This window comes from Pinus tabuliformis, chromosome 7 (genome assembly GCF_031772625.1).
Source record: "Pinus tabuliformis cultivar Carrire ecotype Pingquan chromosome 7, CPIR1, whole genome shotgun sequence".
Lineage (NCBI taxonomy): Eukaryota > Viridiplantae > Streptophyta > Pinopsida > Pinales > Pinaceae > Pinus > Pinus tabuliformis.
The window spans coordinates 952,810,933-952,838,753 of NC_142293.1; positions in this window are offsets into that span (position 1 = coordinate 952,810,933).

Here is a 27,821-nt window from a genome sequence, read left to right on the forward strand (position 1 = left end):
GATTAATTCTATTTCTTGGATGAGTAATAAGAAAGAGTGGAATTCACTCTAATAATATCATCCATCTAAATTTAAATATGGTTAATCTTGTTCCATACAATTTAGAGATTACCAAATTTAAATTTACATGTCACATTTTTTCATTTAGTAATAACATTAAATGTGTAAGTTCAAGCTTTTGTGATTCATATTGTACTGAGATCGTTCTTTAGGATTAGTCACATCAACATTTTTTCTGTCTAATTTTTGAAACATCTAACGTGGTTCATTAAAGTGGTTATGTGATTAATGAGAAAGACCTATCCCAATAACATTAAATCTTAAATATTTGATAGAAAAAATAATTGCATTTATTATTGAGTGTTGTTGTTTTTTTGAAGAAATGTAGAATGAGTGTGAAATGTCCTTCTTCAATATTGGACATTTCACCCTCATTCCACAGTGCTTCCTCCATTGTTTCATATGAATTCAAACTCCCCAAATGGAGAGTTGCAAACAATTGTACTTTCTAAATATAAAGTATTCTAATTGAAAAATGTGTATTTTTCTATAGTATACCAATAATGGTTACTATTGTGTAATTTCCCAACAAGGTTATACATATGTGTTGTAGATAATGACGTGAAGGAAAAATAAAAAAGAATATCAAATCTATGGAAATAAATAATGTCAATTCAAGTTTCTTTCCATTAAAATGAAAATCTCGTCTTCGAAACGAACATTATACATCCCCTTAAGATTAGCACATGCAATTCTATACCTAAAAATAATCAATATTACAAATTGGTTACAATCTTATTGTCAATAATTATGGAAATATACAAAAGATATAGATCTCACAAAAACTTCATTATGTTATAGTTTTTGTTATGTTTAGTTTTATAAATTGAATAAAATAGTTCTATAGGATTCATATCTCAAAATAAAAAGAAAATTTTTATAATAATTATAATTGATTGGTTGTAAATGTATTGAGAATAAAGACTAATAAATTAATTTTGATTAAACTTGATACTTTGATCCATTCAATAAAAATAATAATTAATTTTATTTTGGTAAAAAAAAATTCCACATTATAAATAATTAAATGAATCTAACTAATTTCCAATTTTCAAAAACAGCTAATTTTTTAAACAAATTCAGTGAACCTAGTTCTAATAATGTGAGTGAGTACAATGATTATTTGCGTGAAGATTAATTATATTTGCATACTTGTATATTCATTTATTACTTGGTCTAGAAAATTGTTTTCTCATTATAACTCTTTTATCAAACGCATATATCAAATCCACAGTCAGCAAGATGGAAAATCACACATGACCCTCGTGTTAAATGTAAAATATTTCTCTCAAAATAATAAATTCAAATATTGATTTAAAAAATTCTTAATATTTATATTTTATTTATGAAAGATAATATTGTGTGGCAACCACAAACCGCCACTAAATGCTACACAGAGGGTTGGTTGGCCCTTTCATCCCTTTTTACAAGAAAGCTAAGAAATTGGTTGAGCCTTTCATCCCCTTTCGTGTGAAAGGGAAGAAATTGCTCATAATTGCAGTCCACCAAGGGGCATTCCAAATATAGGTTTTTCATCTATGGATTCCGAAGACTCCAGTCATCATATTTAATGAATAAGGTGACAATTACGTTCACAATATCTTCTTTGTGATTCCAGATTTTGTTCGACCTTGATCGAAATAAGTTTTGAGTCTAGCCCAATGACAGTATTACTGGGAACTATTTATAAAATTTGGGACTATTTATAAAATTTAAACTCATGTTAAGATTGAAGTATTAAAAGAAACAATGGGATAAATATGAATTTATTTGATGGATGGATTTGGGAACTATTTATAAAATTTGGGATTATTTATAAAATTTAAACTCATGTTAAGATTAAAGTATTAAAAGAAACAATGGGATAAATATGAATTTATGTGATGGATGGATTTGGTTGTCAAGCGGATGTGCACATATTTAAAATCCATGTATTTATTTTATTTACTTAATTTCCAATCTCACTAAAGAAATTGCAAATTGTTTATAAACGTAATTTTCTTTCTTAACTAGTTATTCTCCAAAATAATAAGTCAAAAAAATCTCCAAAATAATAAATCAAGAAAGAAGACACAAGTGCAATATCAAAGAAGCGCAGTAAAAGAAGTAGTTGTACATACTATTAAGGAAATATTTATAAGAACGAAATAAGCAGGAGTGGAGTAAAATAGGTGAAATAGAAATTGTATTTACCAAATAAAGAAATGAAGAACATGAATTTTATTATTATTATGTTTTAATTTGATTTAATTAAAAGGTATAGATTGAGGTTGTCTTATATGCTTGTAATAGTTATGTATTATATTTTGATGAAATATTAAATGTTATGGAAAATGTGATTTTTTCTATTACTTAAAATTTCTTGTCATTTTAATCTCAATTATAATCAGCATTTTTCCTATAATTACTATTTATTTGTAAATTTTTATTCTATCAGATTATTGGCCTTGACTTGGGATTTGGTTTAATACCTCAGGTGGTTGGGTTTTCCCTCTAAAGTGTGGTGGTTGATTGGTATTGATTACAAACTATGGTATTGTGATGGTTCTTATTGCATATCTTAAATTGTAACACTGGTGTGATTTATTTGTATTGACTTGAAATTAAGAAAATCTAGATTGTACTTATGGTAGAGGGTAGTAGTTGCGCCAAAGATAAATCGGGTAAATGATGAGAATAAAAAATAGAATTCTATATTGAAGAGCTAAGTAGTAATTGTAAATATTTGTATAAGCATATAAAGTGGATCTTGTAATAACCAAAGTGCCTTGATGAAAGCTAGATTTATTAGAATATTTTGGATTATTATTATTTTTGATGAATCTAAAAAAAAATCTTACATTTCTTAATAATCACAAATATTTAATCTATATTTTAAATGCAAGTGGATTAAGTCTATTTATTTAGGAAGTAATAACAAAGATTACAATTCACTCTAATAATATTATCCATTTAAATTTAAATATTGCTAATCTTGTTCCATACACTACAACTCAAGGGAGGTTTTTAAGACAATATTTAAGACACTTTTTGAGTAATTTGTCTTAACTTGAGACAAAAGAAAACTTGTGCATTGTCTTAAATATTGTTAATCTTGTTCCATACATTGCAACAGAAGGGGAGGTTTTAAGACAATATTTAAGACAATTTTTGGGTAAATTGTCTTAACTTGAGACAAAAGAAAACTTGTGTATTGTTTTAAATATTGTATTTAAGCGGGTGTCTCAAATTAAATTGTCTTAAAATATTCTTTTTATAAATATAATATATAACACAAGCATTTTTGTCTCTCCAGAGACAATTTCATTTTTGTCTCTCTAGAGACAATAGTTGGGATTAAAGACATATTGTATTTAAAGAGACAATATCTTTGATCCTAACTATTGTCTCTCTAGAAACAATAAAAAATTACATTCAAAGATAATACAACATCACTTTTGTCTCATTAGAGACAATAAAATAATGAATCTAGAAAATATCTCACCATTGAAATAAACCAATATTAAAAGTATTTAATTAAAAATAAACTACAATATCATTGATTAATTCATATTAGGACACAGTGGAATCAAACCACCAACCTCCTACTTACAAAGAAGGCTCCCTTCCATTGAGCTAGCACCCTTTAAAGAATTATGTGAGAGTTATGGTAGTCCTTGAAATTGCATATATAGGCATTGATTTTAAAACTAGCAATTGCACTGAGAGGTGCAAAGGAATGCCGATAGAAGTGGGAGTGTGGAAGCCAATGAGAAAGTGAAAAATATGGAAAGTGAAATACAATTGAAATTTGAGTTTCTATATATCTTCTAAAGCATGTAGCAAGGAGGTTAAATTTAAGAAGAAAGTTACACTAACATAAATGTCCCAGAACATTGGAAATATTTATAGGCACAAAGTATATCAACGTCTGATAGAATCCCAAAATAATGGAAATTTTGTAGAGATGTTACACAAATCAAAAGGACAATGGAAATCATGTGTTTACTAATGTTGGGGATGTCCAATCCCCCTTGATCACTTGGTAATGTGCAATGAAAAAAAACTCAGAGACATTGTATCAATCTTTTTTACCCCACCTTGCTTGCCCAATAAATTTTTTGGAGTACCTGTTCCAACATTTTATAGGCTACTTGAGAAGAAAAAAAGACAGAAACCAATGTGACCCACTGCTAGAAATTTATCAACAATTGCAATCTTCTTGGAAGCAATTGCAATCTTCTTGGAAGGCAGTAGGTCAATATTACTCCAAGCTTGAATTTTTCTTTTTTAAAACTTTGCTATTATCCATCTCCAATAATCAACAGCTGAAAAACTATTTATCAAAGGACCTACCCAAATAAGAAATAGTCTCCATGAGATTCATAAGCTTTCATTTATGATTTAGCCAAGTAGGGGATTCATCTTGGCCAAAACGAAACCTTGTTTTTCCTCTCTAACAACTACTCTTGCTCCTTTTGCAAAAGTGTCAGAGAAAAAATTAGTACCCTCAATAAACTATTGAATCAACGAATGTGTTAAATCCAAGGCATCTGCAAAGTGGAAATTTGGGTATATTACAATACATATCCTGAAATTTGATATCATATGAATAACTTATATAAGAGAAATAATGAAAATATTTTACAAGTGAAGTTTCCATGGTTGAATGTCAATTCTCCAACACCTGTATTAGAGGTAAAATACTTTGATATTTTTTCCAAAGAATATCTAATACTCAAATAATAAGGTGGAGATTGCAAGTTACATTTAAACTCGCATTCATCACTCATTCTAGCCACTAAATGGTCTATATATAAATGTATGTTTAGTACATAGTAAAAGTGGTCAACTTTTAGGAGCTCTTTCTAGTGGAAAAAGACAAATTCTTGGACTAGCCATACTAGAACATCGTAGAATATTTATGCAGAATTAAAACCACAATGAGAAGCAAAGAGATTTCATGCACATTGAATCATATAATGGAACTAATTTATATTTATGCAGAATTAAAACCATAGTGTGAAGTAAAGAGATTGCATGTACCTTGTATCATATAATGGAACTAATTTCGAATTGAAATATTTCCAAGAAGAAATGTTAATGTAAAAGAAGGCTTGCAGTATGTCACATTGTTAGGAATTTTGAATGGATGCTTCAACAAGGTCATTCATGGCTCTTTTTGTAAATAAATAGAAGCGTCAACTAAAGCAACAGACTTCTCTTCTTATAGTTAAAGGTTTTGCAAAGTTTTTTTCATTCATTGGACTGCTTCTTCTATGGGTGAAATTTGTGGATTAAAATCCACATCACACAGACATAAGCCAAAAGCTAGTGTTTCTTCCCGAAGGTGTACTTTTGAATAGAAGACAATTGTATGCATGTGATTTGGCTAAAATGGCACCAAGACTCACGTCCACAATCTCTTGAAAGATTTACCTGGGATTTCTCAACCTTGTGGTTGAAGCCATTTTTGGCATGCCATATGTAACCTGAGATGTTAATGCTTTGTTACAACTATTTTTAAGACACTTGATAATGAATAGTTCTAACAACAAAGATAACAGATCTCTGCTTGGGTTGAGTTTATTAGTGAATGCATTTATTCAAGCCATCTCCCTCGTCCTTTATGTCCCACGACACTCACTGCCCTGAGCTAGCCCTGACTAGCCTGCCAACACTATCATAAGGCCTAAGGTTCCCTTAATGATGAATTCTAGGCCTGATTTCAGACCTTTTAATCCATCTTTTGGAGGAGCTAGAAACTAAAATTCCTCTATCTAATAGCGACGAGCACAACAGTTCAACTCAAGGCACCTCATAAGTTCATCCTCAAGGTTTCACATGAGATAACAACTAGATCCCCAAGGAAACACATTTTTGTCTCTGAATATGTTGAATTGCTCAACTCCCTTATCTTGTTTGAATGGAGTTCCCTAGCTCTCCCATGTAGTTCTTACCATTCCTTGAGTGTATTTTCACACCCATTGGTAGTTTTACTTTCCATGATCTTGCTCATGTTTCAACTCTATACCTTAGACGATCTAGCTCAAGGTTTTTAGGAGCAGGGAGTGGAAGTGAGAAGTGCATTATTAAAAAATCTTCTGAGAGCAAGGAGGTAAGCAGGAAGTGCAAGTTTCAAAAAGATTGTGTGGCTCAGGAAAATACCTACAGAAGTTTTAGGAGAAATAGGTACATTATACTCTTTTGGTTGACACAACATATTTAAAAATTTGATTGCATTCAACATGGAATAACAGATTCTATAACTATGTCGTTGAACTAAAATGATCATTTCCTATTGTTATAAACTACTTGGTACCAGCAATCCTTAAGCTTCTTACATAATACATACACCCACTTGTCACACCTGACAGCACTTCTGATTATAGGAGGAATCACCTGCAAGACAAATAACTATAGGTTGAGATGTATTTCAATTGATATGTTGAAACGATATTATTAAAATCTAAATTAATAACAAAGGAATTGCCAAAACATATTGATTATCTACCCTTCCTACCATGTTCGTGAAGCATTCAGAACATAGACAAACAAAAGAATAGGTAGTAAACAACCACATCCTCTTGTTCTCTTGTAGTTTTTCTCCTTCACACTACATGTCTATAATAATATTTCCGGAACCCAGACTCATTTTCTCCAAAGATTTCATCTTGTGGATTGTCTCATTGCAAGTAGTCTTGAGTTCTATCCTAGCAACCCATATTTAAAAATTCAAAAACAGTTACCTTCCCCATGTTGATCACGCATACAACCATCTTATATGGAATGAATTGCTACTTTAAATTCCATGCTTGGCATACCAATAAAAGATTATGTTAACCAAAAGAATTATCAACAGCTACCACTAGTGAAAATAACTAGTAGTAAAGAACAAATAAGACATACATAGATTGAAAAATATATATTCCCATTGATACCATCAACCTAGGGAGAAGTCTAATGAAATGGCCTTTCAAAGCAATGAAATTCTTCCAATCCAAGTGTGTCATCAAGTTAGATTTTCCTATGGAGGAATCTAGAAACCCATTAACATAAAGCTTCCTAGAACTCTAAAAATTCCAGAAATAGATTTGTATATGGCATGGGGATCTTTTGATGGTGTCAAGGATCCCCACGTATGTGTGAAGCAGGGGACATCCCATTCTTGAATGAAAATCATTTTATTTCTTTCAAACCTGTTGTTGGCAAGGGGCTAACAATCAAGAGAAATGTATGCTTCATTGTTGCTTCTTAAAATTGCATCTATAACATACCCAACACCCTCTATCAACCATTGAGGATAGGGGGTACTTCTGAATTTTACATTTTTTTCATTTTTCTATACTACTCTGATACCAATTTCTCCACTGCCCTGCCATGAATATAAGAATGCATGTGACAAGAAGGCATATGAAAATATAAGCAGAATAGAATACACTTTGATCATCAATACCTATAGGATATCTTGTATATGATCAAGCTGGTGGCTTATGCATATTAGACTATGTGTTAACAGTTGTAATGATACCAATCTATGCACTTAATCTTATGGAATAATCATGACCTTGTTGAATAGTACTAATACTTATTACATTGTGTACAAGCCATCCTATGCTTTCCCTTATTCTATATGGGTATCTATCATCGGTCAATCATAGTAAGGTTGTGACACAATTATGGTAGCATATTAGAGTAGTCATAGTCATGGGATTAGTACCCTTATGAATGATAGTATAGTTCAAGCTCAATACACTTAGCTCAATCATGCCCTATTGCTTTACCACTATAAGCATTGAGTACACTAGTTTCCATAATCAATGATCTTCACAACCCACAACCCGTATTCACAAGTTTGTACATAGTTAACATAGCTGTAACCTTGACAATATGGATAAGCTATATTAGGCAATGACACTATCTATTAGTATAAGCCTTTCTATTAAGCCGATATAAGGTGACACTATTTATCATGGTTTGTATCACTGCTACTAATACTTTGACTGGAATAGAGCTTGTATCTTATAGATAAGGAATCACTTCATACTATTCATGTAACCTGTAATACGGTAGTTATGAGTGAATACATTTATGACTCTAAAGAAGAACTTCAAGAAAGATTTGTTTTATTCAACATTATTTCTTGCAACTATTCTAATTATGACTTACAAGATGGGATTCTAGTCTTTATATTAGGTGGTACAAAATAACACAAAAATTATCTGTATAGAGACGCCAGTATGTTATAGTCGAGCTTAAAAAGACAAAGGAAGAGCTTAAAAAATTGAAAAGACTTCTGATTGCAACAGAATATGAAAAATCACAGGCTATATTGGAGATGGAAAAAATGATGTGTCTCATAAAGGAATTAACATTAAATTTGGAGAGTGCTAACACTTTAGAAAGGCAAGTAACAGTTGACTCTAAATTTGCAAGGCCAGGAGTTGTGGAGAAGGAGAATGCTGATTTGGATGAAGAAAATATCATTATGAAGACATAGCTAGAGGTTGAAAAGGAAATAAATGCATCAGTAATCTTAGAACTATAAGTTGTCAAACAGGAGCTTGAGCATGATATTTCAGAATACCTATGTTCAGTTAAATTGAGGGACATTTCTCTTTAAAATGCAATCGATGCATTGGCAACTTCTGAAGAGGTGCAGTAACAGGAAGATGCACTAACCATAGAATTTATGACCACAAAGAATTTCTTGGATATAGTTTAGAGCTTATATATGGAAATAAAATAAAAGAAACATGTTGTAGCTATGGCCAAAGACTAAGAGTTTGAGGAGAAGGGGAAATAAATAGAGCATGTCAACCAAGAACTGATTAGGCTGAATCATGAAGTAGTTATTGTTAAGGATCCGATGTTAAATATCGATGCCTCATCCTCTTTATTGCAAAGCTTGAAACTAGAATTAGTAGTTGTTAAAGAGTCAGAACTTAAACTAGGAGCAGAGATGCATGCAGTTGAAAATACCCTCTCTAAAGAAGTGGATGACTTGGATCTTGCAAAGAGTCAAGAGGTTAAAAAACTAAAGTCGAATATATAACTCTAGTAGAAATAGATAAGATGAGAGAAAATCTAAACAAAGCCACACATGACGTAACTTATTTAGCAAGTTCCATTGAGCCACTCAGAGAAGAGTTGGTGAGGGAAAGTACAATGCTACAAGAAACACGGGAAAGGGTAGAAAAGTATTATGCAGTAGTTTCTTCTCTGGAGTTTGAATTGAATCAAACAAGATAGGAAATTAAATCACGGTAATATGGAGAGAGGAAATCCAAGTAAGCTATGACAGAGCTTTCAAGAGCTTTATAGCAAGAAACTATTGAGGCAAATAATGCTAAGATTGAAGCTGAAGCAGCTAGAGAGGATATGCACAAAGCAAATGAAGAAGCTACACAATCAGAAGCTAGTACTAGAACTGCTGAGAGTAGGCTACAAGTAGCTATAAAAATGGCAAAAGAATCTTCACAAGGTGAATTTCTACAAAAAGATTTGATGTATTACAGTAGGTGAATTTATACAAAAGGATTCATTGTGTTTCATTGGGAGAATTGAGAGAAGCAATGGAAAAACAACTACTTTTCTAAATAACACAAAATTCAATGGGGATATTGTGAGGCTAAATCCATTGACCCAACCCAGATCATACAAAATGAATCTGAACTAGGGATTTTGAAATTTTTTAACCGTAAGAGTGAACCAGGGATTTTGAGAGTTTTTAACAATGGGAGAATTGAGAGGATTGATGAAATAAAGGAGAACATTCAATGAGACATCATGCATAATTTTAAGGACTTTCAATCTCAGTAGTAATTTGGTTAAAATTATTTTATCATTGAGCTTGTATTTAACCCTTAACACAAATGGGAATCTATCTTGAACCTTTTAGGGAGAATCATTGAAGGAGCGCACCTTCCTGGGATGATATTTCTTTCATTTCTTGGGGAGAAGATACAGACACAGACAACTATTGGATTCCTTTTTGCTAATAGGAAGTATTCATGTATGTATTTTTAGAGGAAATCTAACAATAACTACATTCTTCTTCACTTGAAGTACACTGTGTTCTTCAAGTTTTTTATTTTATGAAAAAAATGATACAAAATCTTCAAAACAAAATATTGTCTTGGTCACCTATTTCTTTTACTGCATTTGAACAGTGTATTCCTCTGGTTATTCCTAACAAAAGGTCTAGATATTTATTCATAAAGACACTGTGTAGAGCCTGGCAATATTATATGATGACAATGAGCACAACTCATGAGGATTTGGGTTGCAGTAGATATGAAGTATGTAGATAATGCAACATATTTGTTCTACAAAGGGCCTTTGAGAAACTAAATGGTTCCATTGACCTAGAGCCTTTGAGGAGCTAAATTGGCTACTACTATAATGAAGTATTATGACTGCAGATTCAAATTCTTATATTTTACTTCAGCTCCATTTTGGGGTAGTGTGGTTTACCTAGAAATTATAGTGACTTATAATAATAATATTGGAATCAACCCCATGTGGGAATGGCCAAATCTACACATGTGATAAGCTTTCCGAATTGCCTCTTCCTCCAACGGCCCAAAAAAATTCACCTATTGTAACACATCGAATCTCTTTGTAGAACTTCACCTCTTTTTAGTCCTCTCTATGAATTGAAATTCATTCACAAGGTACTCACCATCTACATTTGAAGGAGAAGCATGAAAACCTTCATCTTCAATAGTCACATTCTCAAGTGTTTTGTTGTCCATGTCTAATGCCTCAGATTATTGCTTTACTTCTGAGTTTCTCTGTCAAACCAAAGGAACACAAGGTTCACTGACTTATGAATCTTCACTGACAACTAATACAAACTTCTAGTCATGGTTAGGAAGGACGGTAGTTTAAGGAATCTCATCAATGTCTACTACTTCAGAAGCATGTTCATTGATATTATCTACTTCTTAAGAATGAACCATAGGAAGAGATTCCTTAGAAGCAACATATATGTCTATTCTATATGAAGAAAATGAGAACATAGATTCCTCAAAACCCTTTTCTCTACCATTTCTATTGTTTTCATCATCTATGTTAGAGTAGGAGGATAAAATATAACGGTATGAAGTCTCCATGTTCATGTGCTCCAACTTTATTCTCTTTTACTTGCATTACAGAGGATGATGGGTTCTTAGACGCACTGTGAAGATAAACTTCAAGCTTATTATTCCCCTCTGGAACATGTTCTCCCTCCCTTTCACTAGCTATTTTGGTGGATAGTGCATTATGACCTGAAGAGGCAACAAACGAATCAAATTCCTTCAGATTGGCCTCTATGCTACCTCGCCTCTTCAGTAAGGTCTCATCAGAAGAAAGGCTATGGTCCTTGATGTCCCTTTCTACAATAGTTTACAATCCAAGATGATTTCTCATTCCTTCAATGCCACTGCTATGGGTTTTCTCAAAGGAGTTCTCCATGATTCTTTCCATCACAGAATTTGTTAGCGCATTTACCTTGGTCAAGGATGAATCAACCCAAAACTTAACATTCTCTACAATAACATCAAATTTTGTCCTTGAATACTGTAAAATAGAATGATTCATATCTTTGACAGAATCCTGTCTCCAAAACACTTCTACATCTTTAACAACATTCACTATCGAGGCATAAACCTCATCAGTAGCCAATGCATTGTTCTGCAGAGATGGTAGTAGAAGACAGGGGCTTCTCGATCCCAAGAATGAAACTGAAGCAGACAACAAAAAAAACACAAATAACCATGACATTTTCAACCATCCAGAGGGCTTCTCCTCCTCCTCTTCATCTTCGTCACCATATATTGCTTGCTCTTTTTCAAAAATGTTCAACCTGGGTCTAAAGGCGGAACCACTCGTGTTGCAGGGCTTTTCTTCATAATTATCAATTGATGCTATTTATTTTTCTTCAACCTCATGGATTTCTCTACAATCAGTGGATAAACCTACAGAAGCCATTTGGTCTCCTAGTTACTGTATTTCCTTAAACTCTGTGAATTCGATAAGTCCACTTTCCTGTTCAGATTTCAAAACTCCATGCTCCCCACAAGCTAGTCCCCTAACTTTCAACTCTAGGTATCGTTCTGTACGATAACAAAGAAATTGAGGTCAGGGAGACAGATAATTAGTCTTATGATTATAGAGTGGAAGGATTGTGGGCTTGTCGCCAGGATCAAGAAACTGAGCCAAAAAGGCTAATGGCTCACCTTCCTCACTTAATTCAAGGTTACGTTCCTCTTCCTCATTAGTACTGGAAACAACCCCAGCTTCAGAAAGAACCATACATGCTTTTCTTTTAGGCTGCAGAGTGGATTGAACCTCGTCCACCTCCATACAATCCAGTGACACTTCTTCACACTCTTCTTTAACATGGGGGCTATATTCCACCATAGGCTCATACAGGGCCGAGTTTTGGGGCTTCGGCACAGAGGGCGATTTCACCAGGAGTTTGGCCATTGATTGCATTGAAGAAGAAGTATCTCCAATAGTCTCATTTTTCTCCATCAAAATCCCCTTTGTGGGTTCAGAAACCTTGGAAGAAGTTGAAAACGTTGGGGCCATGAAGCTTTTCATGCCTTCGGGTGTGGGCAATGTCAAGATTGCAGATTTATGAGGTTGGATGTTATGAATGCCATTGTTCTCTTTGATCTCCTCTAATTTCCTATAATATGAATCCTTGAATGGAGATGGTGCTCTCTGAGGATACTCTGCAGGGCTATTGGTTGGGGTGGAGGTGGAGAGATTCTTTGCAGGAGCTTTGGGATGTGCATTAAAATTGAATCTCTTCCAGAGGCCATTATCATTTCCACATAGCATATAAAAAAGAGAAACTTAACCAAACAGGAAAATTATTCCAGCAACAAGATAAATCAACATGTCAGGAGAAACAAAAAATAGGGCAAAACTACTCATTTTATTGACATAAAAGCCCAAGAACAAATTACAAAACATGGGGGAGTGAAGCCCCATGATTCAACCACTTTATCCTTCTCTAAAAACTAAATAAATATATAGTTATTATTCTAAGTGGTTGTGACTTCATCAGCCAAGAATAGCCATGCATGTGAACTCTAAGTAAATCTTGAGTTAAACTGGAACCACAATCGAATAGATAAGGTTGAGTTTCAAATAAAGTGTGTGTATCCACCTCAAGTAGTGCACCATCCTTGTGGAAAAGGGTTTATCTCTTTGTATACTAGGGCAACGTGACCTAGATTCTTAGGTGCAGAAGTGAGCCAAATTGCTTCCCTAGAAGACTAGATCAGGCAGAGGTTCTTGGGAAGCTGTTTAATTTGACTAGGAGGTAATTGGACCAGGTTTGACCAAGTATACTTTGCTGGTTAATTTTACCTTGTGATTGACTAAAAGATCTAGGTGTGTCTCTTGTTAAATTGAAGAATTTCTCTAAGGTTGTTGGGTCTTCCCCATGAGGGTTTTCCAAAGGTAAATGTTTGTGTTCTTGTTTAGCTGTCTCTTTATGATCCTACTAGCATTTAGTTTCTACTGTTGAGATCTTCTGTGTAATTGGTTTATGATGAATATGAATGCAAGAAAAGACTAAATAAAGAAATCATAAGAAGTAATTATCAGTTTTAAAAGATCCTATGGAAAATCAACAATTTGTTTGGAAAATGTTTTTACTTTGCAAATCGAGTGAAACAATGAGAATGCCATTCAGGGATAGTAATATCTAGTTGTATTTACAAGATAATTTTATAGGGAGGTATTTTCTGGAAAATCATATTTAATGGGATCGATCTATTTTTTATTTTGTATATGCATTTTTGAAACAAGAGATTATGCTAGAAGTTTGTCTCGAACAATGTTGCAAACTTCGGCATCAGGATAAAATCAGCAAGGGTCTGGAAGAGAAAATAATCGTAACAATCAGGAAAATATCGGTAACAAATCGGCAAACGTCAGCAAAATTAAGATACCATAAACATATCTTTAAAAATTGGCAAAGATCGAATAAAAAATCGTGAATTCGAGATAAAATTGGGATGTTATCAAGATGTTCACAACACTGGTCTCAAATTTTGAGTGTATTTAGCTCTAGGTTTTTCAACATTGCAAATATGGTTTAATTCATGGTTCTTTATTTAGTTTATTTGATATTTTTTTGCATTTGTTGAATTATCCACTCAAAATACATATTGAAGTTGTTAAAACATGGATTTCTACTCCCATACAAAGATTACAGAAATCAACATTTAAGACTTACCTGGGATGACCTTATCGAAATTTCTTTTAAGGTCCCATATGTTTGGAGAGAAAAGCAGCCTCACCTATATATGCAAGAATCAAGTAGGATATACCAGTGCTGTGAAAGCTATCTGCGGTAACATACTAAAAAATAAATGTATTAGAATATTAAATGTTGATATATGAAGTTATTGAGACAAGAATATTTACTTACATTAATTTACAATGGGAGAAATGTCCCAAATCAGCAAACATAGCATCAAAAGTTGGAACCTACAAAAAGCACATTGGAAAACCAATATAAATCAGCTAAATTTCGATCTATTTTCATCCCGCTTGACCTCAACATTCAAAATCACACAAGAGTCAAAAGACCACAAGCACACTTTGAAGGTCAAGCGAGATATGGATACGCACATATGATGCAAAGGACTATGCCTCCAAGGAACATCCAACCCTCTACATCCTATCTTCTTGAGGAAATTATATATATATAGTAAGAGAAATTTCTTGGAACACTTTCGGATCCCACATCGTCCTCTTCTTCTTTCAATAATAATAATAAAATGATATTTCTAAGGTTCTGGTATAACAAGTCAGAAACAATCCAGAACAGTAAGGAATACCTTGACAATATAATGGAAATTATATATTGGAAAAAATAGCAAATCAACAAAAGCAGTGAATATACAAGGTTAATGCCAAATACATAATCGGAAGAATTCTAATGATGCTCGATGTATGAGTGGATTAAAGCAATTTTTTACTTACTCTCATGTAGATTCCAAATTTTAACAATAACCCTTGATACCACAGAAAGAACTGCAAAATTCAGAATACCAATTGTGCAACTGATTAGAAACTATGGTTACAAGGCTGATGTAAAAATTTCTACAACTAGTTTTAGAGCACTGAAATTGTTATAAGGCAATATAACATCATCAGGAAAAATAATGCAGTTCCACTTTTCAAAAACAAACTATCCTCAAATCATTATGCCAATTTATAGAGTGTAACCCTATGTGCTGAAATGCTATGCATGCCTATGATGGAGGATCCATTCAATAGGCACAAAACTCCATTGAGGCATATTGATAGACTTAATGTACATTAGTGGTGTGTAATGTCCCACGGTAATTTTTCCCTTAGGGTTTTTCCTTTTTCTAGGTTTTTTTGAAACAATCATGAAAAAAGACAATTTATAACAACAATGCACATTTATACAACAGTAGGTAATGAATGCATGAGTATAGAAATTCCCACAGAAATGTGAATTTTTCAACCAATACACAATATATTAGGGCTCACTGCCGAAAAAACAGTGAATATGTCCAATCCAAAAGTCCAACAATAAATAATTTCTTCGCAATTTCACAGTAATTGTAACTATGCTATAATATTCAACCCAATTGCTTCTACACTACTTCCCTATCTACTGTGTTGATTCTACTTACTGCATCATGGTGGCCAAGTATCCTTCATATGGATAGTTACAGAGAAGGTTCTAATTGCTAATTTCTCTCTAATTCCTGGCTCAAACTTGTTGTCCCGAATAATACTTTCTTTTTATTTACATTTGTAAACTTTCTTTTGATTTTCTATTCTGAGATAGTACAAATTGTCATAAACAAAGATACAATATATTGCATTTATATGTATGTATATGATCCGAATTAGATCCTAGAACACTCTCTAAGTTTTCATGAACTCTTAAAATTATGCCAAAGTTTCAAAGTCTTATGAATATCAAGCTTATCAGAGATATCCTCGTAAAAGTTGCAATTTGTGATTAGTGTGGAGCAACGAGGACCCTCGATCAATCACGCACACCATTGGTCCATGGTAACGCGCGTTGTCGTGAATAACGGGAGGCCTTTTTGAGAAATGAGGGTGGTTTCTGATATGCGATTAGTTACAAGTCGCTAATCACATATCGCCAGGAAAACCCCTCAAAGAAGGAAAAGCCTCGAGTGCCCAGACCCGAAAAGTCATAAAATGCAATGGATATTGCGCCAATTCCGTCAGAAGCGGGGTTCCACAAAAACCAGCAGAATATTAGAAGGGCTTCAAGCGGTAAGCAGTTTCAACTGAGTCCCGCCCGATGCCAAACAATGGGTGTCACATGTCTGACGGAAGAGAGAGAAAACCACTCACATCGGATTGGTAAATGTCATGTTACTTATCCGCCCGATATGGACGATGACCATTGGATCTGGAGGCTCCATATCAATGGAAAAGATGTGTTCTGATGGTTACCGAATTTGACGAGGTAAACAGGAGAGTTGTATAAGATTTGAAGTCTGAGGTGGACGATGCATTGGCAGAAGGTCGTCTCTCGCAGGCATTCCTGGAGTTAAAGGAATAAACAATCGTTTTGAAAACGTCCAAGAGAACTGACACTCAATTCAATACGAAATGGGTGGCCACCTCCCTGTGAGGCATTATACAGTGATGATTACGCAGAACAGAGGGATTCAGATGGACAGAGGCAGGGAAACCAGAAAGACGGGAAGCGGAAATGAACAATCAGAAAGCATATTGGCTTTAAAGCCACGAACTGACAGAGAGAGAAGCAAGTAAGTTAGACGCAGAAAGCTAAAAGCAGAGGGAAGAAGTTGAGCTGACCTACAGAAGTAAAGGCAGCGTCGAGCCAGAGTTAAAGATAGAGCCAGAGAGGGTCAGAGAGTCTGTGTACTCTAGAAAATGCTTGAGAGGTTCAAGCGAACTCCACTGTATATGCCTGTCATGTATGAGTCTTAGATTGGGCTCATACTACTATGACCAATAGAGGTCGAGTTTCAGTAGGTAGAGTCTGTGTACTCCAGAGACTTGGGGCATCCAAGTATAGTCTTGTTAATTTATATCTACCGTGTGAGACTCAAATTGAGCTCACTGTTGTAAAAAAAAAAAAATCTACTTTTGAAAACATAATAGACAGGCCACCACTGAAGGCTAGATCGGGAGATGTAGCCGAGGATTATTGGGCAAACTCCTTATTAAACTTGTTGTGCTGACATGTTTGCCTATTATTTTTTCCCTAATTGCTTCAGTGTCTATGTATTTGGCAATCTTATCTATCTGTTGCATAAAGTAACATAGGCACATCCATGCACATGAGTCTGTAATACCTTAATTGTTTGTCTTAGATCAATATCAGATCAAGTGGTATTAGAGCTCTAGGTTACTAAAGTTAGACAAGCTCGTGCTGGAATTTTTTTTTTTGAATGATAACTAGATCAAAGCTTAAATTAGGAGAAGGAGAGTTGGTTGAAGCTAACCCAGAAATTGGAAGAGTCTACCCTAAGAGGAAAATGTCAGAAGAAATTCCCTTGGAATAAGACTCCCAGTTCATGGATAGTTTCACGACCATGAGAGCCATGGTAGAGGAAATGTATAGAGAATTTAAGAAAGATAGAGATGAAGATTCATCAAACTCCAAACAAGATAAAGGAGTAGAAGAATCTCTCCTCCATGACCATAAGAAGAAAAACTTCCCACACCTCCTAAGAGCCCTGAAAATAAGAAGAAAGCATCTTTGATTAAATTAGATGTTAAATTTGATTTGTCGATATATGATGGAGAGTTGAATGCAAAGAAGCTAGATAATTGTATTAGACAGATTGATGTATATTGTAGGGTGCAGAGCATTGAATCAGACAAGATTAAGATTCAGCTGGCCAGCCTACGCGTTGGAGGCACTTCCGTGGTATGGTGTGAAGGCAGGACACAAGCTGACATGAAGAAGCATGGTAAAATTCTTTCTATCTGGAGTGTATTTGTTTCTGCAATTAAAAAAAAGTTCTATCCACTAGCTTATATGCAACAAGCCATGATGAGTTGGCAAGCTCTTCGACAATTAAAGGGGAAAAGTGTACAAGGCTACACCCAAGAATTTAGGAAAAGATCTTTGATTATAGAATTTCTTTAGACTCACCTGAAACTCTACTGAAGTATATAGGTAGTCTACATAGCTATTTAAAGCACACCATTCTCATGTTTAATCCCACTAGCATAGATGAGGTATTTTTTCAGGCTACACATCTAGAGGCTAGAGGCAAGAATGTGAAGCCAGAAGTTTGGGGATCATCAAAACCCACTGCAAGCAAGAATAAGGAAAAGAGAAGACAGAAATGGAAAGAGAGGAAGACAAATATTGTACAAAAGACCAAATCTTCATGCACTCACTGCAAGAAGGATGGGCATGACGATGAACACTGTTGGATTCTACATCCAGAGCTAAGGCCCAAGAAGTACGATGGCAAAAAGAAGAAAATTGTTGCAGCTATTCAAAAAGATTTGGGGTCAGACTCGAGGGATGAAACAACAATCGTAGCCATAGGTATAAAAGGTAAAAAAATTTAAGCATCTACTATTAATTCCACACAATCTACTAATAATGAAGAAAATGAGAGGAAAAGACATGAGCTTTTTCATATTAGAGTTATTTCCAAGCATCAAAAGATTGATACTTTGTTTGATAGTGGCTCACAAGTAAATTTAATTTCTGAAGCAATTGTAAAGAATTTGGGATTACTAACCACACCTCACAAGAAGCCATATCGATTAGGTTGGTTATGTGATAAAGCAAAGATACATGTGACTAGAAAATGTCAACTTAGGTTTTCTTTTGAGTCAGCATTTGTAGATCAGGTTGAGTTAGATATTGTTCCTTTGGATATATGTGGAAATGTTTTAGGAAGTCCTTACTTGTATGATAGAAAAGCTATTTTCTATAGGGCAAAAAACAAGTATCAACTCATTAAAGATGGAACTGAATATAATGTAAGAGCTTATCAGCTCAAGGATAATTATACTCTCATAAACTTAGGGCAGATGAAAAGAATTGTAAATTCACGCAAACAATTTTTACTAATGGTTGTAAAGGAAAAGAAACCTGATAAAAACAATGTATTTGAGGGCTGTAATGATAAACAGCAAGCTGTTTTAGAAAAATTTGTTTCTGAATATGATATACTATTTCAAGAACCTAAAGGTCTTCCACCCAGGAAGGAAATAGTACATGATATTAATTTGCAGCAAGATGCTCCATTGCCTAACATCAGAATGTACAGGTTGTCCGCTTTAGAGAATGCAAAAATCAAGAAGCAGGTACAGGAGTTGCTTGAGAAAGGGTTCATAAGACCTAGCACATCGCCATGTGGGTCTCCAATTGTATTGGTGAGAAAGAAAGATGGCTCATGGAGAATGTGCATTGATTACCAAGCACTGAATAAGATAACAATAAAAAATCATTATCCCCTTCCTCACATAGATGATCTACTAGATCAATTGAAAGAAGTTGTTTATTTTTCCAAGCTGGACTTGCATAGTGGCTACCATCAGGTCAGAGTTGTAGAGCAAGATGCATGGAAGACTTCTTTCAAAACAAAGGAAGGATTGTATGAGTGGTTGGTTATGCCTTTTGTCTTAACTAATGCTCCTGCTACTTTCATGAGTAATGAATGATGTACTCAGACCTTTTATTGATGATTTCGTCATTGTATACTTAGATGAAATTTTTATATTTAGTAAAACATGGGAAGAACACTTGAAGCATGTAAAGTAGATTCTAGATGTTTTGAAAAGAGAAAATCTTTATGTTAAGCTCTCAAAATGTGAATTTGGCAAGACATTTTTGAATTATTTGGGTCATATTGTAGGGGGTGGTGAATTGAAGATAGATCCCTCTAAGGTTGCAGTCACTGTAAACTAGCCTAAACCAAAAACTGCTACTGAAGTTAGAAGCTTCCTAGGAACAACACGGTATTGGAGAAAGTTTATTTCTAACTTTTCCTTGATTGCAGCTCCCTTACATGCTTTAATAGGATTGAACAAGTTTTTTCAGTGGGGAGGAAAACATCAGAAAGCCTTCGACACCTTGAAAGAAAATATTAGTACAACACCAATACTAGCACTGCCCGATCTTCAAAGACCGTTTGAGATTGAAATGGATGCCATTGACTATGCTATGGGAGCAGTGTTTATGCAGCATGGTAAACCCATATGTTATCATTCTGAGACATTTAATTCTGTAGTAGTTAATTATCCCACATATGATAAAGAATTGTATGCATTAGTACAGAGTGTGAAGAAGTGGAAACATTACCTACTGGGCAAAGAGACAATTATACGTACTGATCATCAACCACTTCAATATTTTCACTCACAAACTAAGTTGCAGCAATTAAGACACTATAGGTGGATGGGTTTTCTACAACAATTTCATCTTTTCATCGGATATAAAACGGGCATACACAATAAAGGTGCAGATATGTTGTCCAGACCAATCCTAAATGCATCTACTATGCTTAAGCATAATTCAGTATTACATGAAAGCTACATTGAACAATATGCTCAAGATATATATTTTAAAGATGTATATGCAACTTTAAGCCATGGCAAACAAGTAGAAGAATTAGATTATCATGTTAAGGACCAACACTTGTATCATTTTGGAAAGTTATGCATTCCACAAATTGAAAGAGTAAAGATAATTCAAGAATCACACACTTCTCTAATATCAGGTCACTTTGGTGTAGGTAAAATAGTTGCACAACTGCAAAGACTTTGTTATTGGCCAAAAAAGCATGAAACAGTTTGTATATATGTAAGAGGGTGTACCATGTGTGCGAAAAGCAAGCCCAGCAATAGAAAACTAGGCTTGTAGACTCCATTACCAGTTCCTTCTCACCCTTGGGAAAGTGTTTCCATGGATTTTGTTGGGGGACTGCCTAAATCTAGAAAAGGTCATGACTATTTATATGTTATTGTGGATAGGTTCAACAAAATGTGTATTTTAATACCTTGTAACAAACATATTACAGCTGAACAAACTACAAAATTATTCTTTTAGCATGTATGGATTCATTTTTGACTACCCACTTCCATTATATCTGATCGAGACTCCCAATTTGTTGGGAAATTTTGGTCGTGTCTATGGGAATTGATGAACACCAGACTAAAGAAGAGCACAACTTTTCATCCACAAACAGATGGCCAAACAGAAGTGGTCAACAGGACAGTGATCCAGTTGCTCAGAGGCTATTGTAGCAAGCATCCCAAACTTTGGGATGAACATCTATGTTATGTGAAGCATGCTTACAACCGAACTAAACATTCTTCTACACAGAGATCTCCTTTTGAGACCTATTTTGGATTTTGTCTTTGGTAACGACATAGCAGTTGATGGACATAGTGATGTGGACAAGGCAACCAAGTTCATTGAACAAATCCAAGAGATTCACCAGGTAGTACCGGAACAACTGGAAAAGTGCCAAGCCAAGTACAAGGCAAGGCATGATAAGCATCAGATTGAGCATAGTTTCCAAGTTGGTGATCACGTCTGGATGTATATCAACAAATACTGAATGCAAGGTGAAGGTAAGAAGCTGAAGCCAATAAGGTATGGACCTTTCAAGATACTTGAGAAAATTAGTGAGAATGATTTTCACCTTGATTTGCCAGCTTACATGCACATCTATTCAGTTATTAATGCAGAAACCTTGAGACCATTTGGACCTTCATTGATTGAAGATCCCGAAGAGCAGAGTCAATTTCCTTCTATTGATGATCTGTTTCCTGAATATTTCAATGAATTGCAGGAAGATACAGTTCTAGATAGAAAGATGAGAACTACGCACAAAGGAGATGTTGAGTACCTCAGTATTGGGCTCAAAGGTTCAAAACGAAGCAATGCAAGATGGATAGAAATTGGGCAAGCGAGGAATTTATACCCTCACTTGATCGATGTTTAAAAACCAACTTTTGGTGGTCCAAAATATTTTTTTAGTGGGAAGGCTGTGATCCAAATTAGATACTAGAACACTCTCTAAGTTTTCATGAACTCTTAAAATTATTCCAAAGTTTCAAAGTCTTATGAAGATCAAGCTTATCATAGATATCCTCATAACAGTTGCAATTTGTGATCAGCACGGAGCAAAGAGGACCCTTGGTCAAGCGCGTAGACCGTCGGTCCATGGTAACACGTGCTATCACGAATTAGCAAAACGGGAGGCCTTTCCGAGAAATGGGGGTGTTTTATGATATGTGATTAGCGACCCCCTCAAAGAAGGAAAAGCCCCAAGCACACGGACCCGAAAAGTTATAAAATGCAACGAATATCGCGCCGATTCTGTAAGACGCAGGGTCCCACAAAAATCAGCAGAATATTGGAAGGGCTTCAAGAAGTAAGCGGTTTCAAATGTGTCCCACCCGATGCCACACAATGCGTGCCACGCGTCCGGCAGAAGAGAGAGAAAACCGCTCACATCAGATGGGTAAACGTCATGTTACTTATCTGCTCGATATGGACGATGACCATTAGATCCGAAGGCTCCAAATCAACGGTAGAGATGCGTTCTGATGGGTGCCCAGATTTGACGAGGTAAATAGGAAGAGTTGTATAATATTTGAAGTTCGAGGTGGACGATGCGTTGGCAAAAGGTTGTGTTTCGCGGGCATTCTTGGAGTTAATGGAATAAATGGTCGTTTTGAAAACATCCAAGAGAACTAACACTCAGTTCATTACGAAATAGGTGGCCACCTCCCTGTGAGACGTTATACAGTGATGATTATGTAGAATAGAGGGATTCAGACGGACAGAGGCAGGGAAACCAGAAGGTCGAGAAGCAGAAACAAACAGTCAGAAAGTGGATTAGCTTTAAAGCCATGAAATGACAGAGAGAGAAGCAAGTAAGGTAGACGTAGAAAGTTAAGAGCAGAGGGAAGAAGTCGATCTGACCTATAGAAGTAAAGGCAGTGTCGAGCCAGAGTTAAAGACAGAGCTAGAGAGGGTCAGAGAGTTTGTGTACTCCAGAAAAGGCTTGAGAGGTTCAAGCAATCTCCTCTATATATGCTTGTCATGTATGAGTCTTAGATTGGGCTCATACTACTGTGACCAATAGAGGTCGAGTTTTAGTAAGTAGAGTCTGTGTACTCCAGAGACTTGGGGGATCCAAGTATAGTCTTGCTGATTTATATCTGCTGTGTGAGACTCAAATTGAGCTCACTGTTGTTAAAAAAAAAAAAAAAAAAAACCTCTGCTTTTGAAAACATAATAGAGAGGCCACCACTGAAGGTTGGACCTAGAGACGTAGCCTAGGAGTCTTGGGCAAACTCCTTATTAAACTTGTTGTGTTGAGATGTTTTCTTGTTAGGTTTTCTCTAACTGCTTCAGTGTCTATGTATTTCGCAATCTTATCTATCCGTTGCATAAAATAACATAGGCACATCCATGCACATGAGTCTGTAATACCTTAATTGTTTATCTTAGATCAACATCAGATCAATATAGAATTTATATGTATATATATTTTGAAAAAAAATTCACTTTTAAGTTTTCTAGTAAAATAGAAGAATGAGTTGCAATATTCTTGTTGGACAGATCACATAAAAATTCATCAAAACAACAGGAACAACACATTCATGGTTGAATGTGATGAGAAACATGCATATCTATATGCAAAAAAGTCATCCACAATGTATTTCTGTCACCAACTTAGTAGTGACACAATTCAATATCTCCTCAAGTGGGCACTTTGACCGAATGAGAGTTAACATCTCAAGTAGTGATTGCCAACAAAGGGATGACATTTCCACTCTGGCCTCTATCCCTTATATTCAACCATAGAAATTATTATGTGGACATGATAGTGGAAATGAATAGGCAAGGAAATTTAGAAGATAGGCTTCAAATGTGAAAGGATTTTAGTTGTGCCTTTAAACCTAGCATTTAGATAGCTTTGGTCGATGTCAGCAATGTGTTATGAAACCAGCTCACAAAAAGAGAGAAAAGGGAGATAAACTCATTAGAATTCAACCACTTTGAGGGGGAAACCTCCTTTACATTACACAAATGAATAATTCTTAGATGATACAAATGACAAGGCCTCCTCTGTATATATAGGAGTCTAAGGGGTCATAATATAATCAAAGCCGATATAACAATAATAATGTAAGGGCACAATAATAATAATAGTGGGCTTCTATGGGGCACAATGGTAACAATATGGGGACTACATGGGCACAACAATATAATAAGGGGTTTGTACTAATAACAATAAGGGGTTACACTAGTAGTATAGGGACCTAGCTTGCCCCTCTCCTTCAAAAATTGTTGTCCTCAACGCTTGAGTAGTTCTGAATGCTTCGGTATAAAATTATCATCCTTCCACATGGAATATTTAGTGGGTAAGTTATTCCACTTGATGAGATACTCTGAAATTGATCAATTTCGTAGCTGTCGATTTCTCGGTTCTGTGATTGCTTCAAGTTCCAATATCATGTTTCCTTCCTTATCAAGTTTTGTAAATATTGTTTGAAATGGAATCTTCTGCAATTTTTGAATGAGTTCCCACCCTGCTTCATCATTCTTCTATTCATATCTTGCTTCTTTTATCAAATTCTGTTGGATAATTATACCAACCTCTAGCATTTCGGCAACCATATATTCAATTTCACTCTTTTGGGCATATGGATATCTATGAGGCCTGATGTTTGGAGGAACACTTCCTGGAATCGAATGAATAGCATGATCATGATCCCGAATAGGTGGGAGGCGTTTGGGAGTCTCAAATACCTTGGAACGATTGTCCAAGACTTTTTCGAGATCTGGAGAAATAGATTATTTCGATGTGGGAACCTCTAGCGAACATAATTGTGCAATTACGCCTTGTTTTTCTTTATTTAGAATCTTTTTCATTCCGTTAGAGCTAATTATCTTTCACAGTTTCCCTATGATACCCCTTAATTCAACTTCCTTTACTTCTAAAGAAAATTTCATGAAAGGTTCTTGAAAATTAAAAGCTATTGTACCCAAGTATTGTAGCCATTGGACTCCTAGTACAACATGAACACCACCCATTGGAATGGAAAGCATTGGGCTATTCAATACATATTATCCCATGGATAGCTCAATATTATGGAACTTTCTAGAGCAATTTATGGTTCCTCCACTTGCAATCATCACTTGACACTTTGGTGATGGATATAGGAAGCAATTCAATTCCTTAGCTATCTTAAAATGAATAAAATTATGGGTACTACCCGAATCAATCAACATTATTACATTTTTCTTCTTGATATGTCCTTCTATCTTTATAGTTTGATGAGAGGTAGTTTCAGCCAATGCATTACAAGATATGGTTGGATTCATTTCTTCTTTGTGTGGGGTTGGTTCTTGGTGAGTATCCTTTTCTTTTGACGTTTCTTGATCCTTTTCTTCCTGATATTTCAGTGCTTGAACTTTCTTCTTCTTGATATGTCCTTCTATCTTGAGAGTTTGAGGAGTGGTAATTCCTACCAATGGTGTACAATATATGGTCAGATTCATTTGTTATTTCTCTAGGGTTGGTTCCCAGTGTATATCCTCTTCTTTTGATGTTTCTTGATCCTTTTCTTCCTCCTCTTCACAATCTATGTAAAATAATTTCTTCTCAGCACACTTATGACCTTTAATGTATTTGCTATCACAATTGTGACAAAGCCTTTTTTCTCTTTCCTTCCAATTGTTGTGGTGTCAACCTTGTACGTTGTGGAAGGCTAGGAGAAACAACACTTCCATCTTTATAGTTGTGAGGGGTAGAGTTTCTTGTTGCCATAATTTTTCTTTCCACTTTTCTTTCCAACCTGTATGCTTTCTCCAATGAATGAGGTTCCCAAAGGTGAACCTCATGTTGAATGTTATACTTTAAATTCCCTATGAAGACATCAATCTTTTGCTTCTCTGGAATATCATTTACCCTTATATTAAATTTTTGAAAGTCCTAACTGTGCTCTTCCATTGAGCCCTTTTTTTTAGATTTATCAATTGGCTAAAGAAGGTGTTTCTCTTTGTATCCTCATAATGTGCTATCATTTCCTTCGTGAAAATTGACAACGTCATAAGTGGTTTACGAGAAAAAAGCCCTTCATACCATAAAAATTGATTCGGTTCTAAATATAAAGATGAAATACATAACTTTTGTAACAGTTGCACCTCATGTAGATCAAAATATTGCTCCATCTATAGTATCCAATTTACTGGATCCTTGACATCAAACTTCCTCATATCGCTTTTTCCTGATTTTAGGAGCTCAATATTGTATCTTCTATTTCTCTGTAATATCGGATCTTTAAGTTCTCAAATATCGGCCTCGGATAGCCCTCTGAGTCCTCTTTCTAACCCCGTAAGTTTGATCACAATTGAATTCCTGAAGAAAGAGTTATGTCGAATCTCCCCCAATGACCTAATTATAGACTGGTTCAGTAGAGCGAACTTGTAAGACATGCCATGTATCACTGTTTCGACCTTAGGTTCCGAAACTGATACCCAACAAACTACAATCCATCTTCTTTCTGTCATGTCTTATGCAATTTGAATTAGATGCTCCGAGAGAGAGTTATGGCGATTTTTCCAAGGTCACATGTTTGGGATGTAATTCGGGGACCTGCTGAAACCCTAAATGTCTTAGACTGTTTCTCCGAAAATATAGTGAAGCAAAATCTGAAATTCAATTTCGAGCTTCATCAAGGTTTCTGCTCAAATGGGTTTTAATTTCAACGTCTGAAACTTCGTGAAAAAAACAATTATAGCAAAAATTCCATGATGACATGTTTGAGATGGAATTCTCGAGCTTGCAAAAACCCTAACTTCCTTAGATCAGATCTCCAAAAATATGGCAATACAAGATCTGAAATATGGACATGAGGTTCAGTGAGAGCTCATCTCAAATGGGTTTTTTTTTAGCTTCTGAAATGTCGCATAAGAAAAGTTATAGCAAAAATTACACGATGACCTGTTTGGAGTAGCGAAACCCTACAATCCAAGCTCTGATACCAAATGTTATGAAACCAGCTCACAAAAATATAGAAAGGAAAGATAAACGACTTATAATTCAACCTCTTCAAGGGCGAAACCTCCTTTACATTACACAAATGAATAATTCTTGGATGATACAAATGACAAGGCCTCCTTTCTATATATAGGAGTCTAAGGGGTCATAATATAATCAGAGCCGACATAACAATAATAATGTAAGGGCATAGTAATAATAATAGTGGGCTTCTATGGGGCGTAATAATAACAATATGGGGACTACATGGGCACAACAATATAATAAGGGGGTTGCACTAATAATAATAAGGGGTTACACTAGTAGTATAGCGACCTAACACAATGAAACAAGGGGAATGAGATAAGACCTAGAAATGCTTAACATTATACACTACACCTCAATTTATTCAAGATTCAAATAAGCTTCTAGAAACAAATGCAAGAAATCGTGAATTCATGAGAAGCCCTTCATATTACTTCTCAATATAGGGATTGGAATAACCCATGTGGAGGGATCACAAAACGACCATCAGGTATGGTCTTGCCATCCTACTTAACATTGAGAAGGAAATACCTTGAAAGATATGCTTGAGCAATTCCATGAGCACTAAGGAACAACAAGTGGTAACCATTATCATTAAAGGCCAAGAAAATGTGTGCTACACCTGATTATGTCCATTATTTTCCAACCAAAGGCATGAAATAGTTTTTCTTTCATTTTTTTGATTGCTTCACTTGAACTATGAAA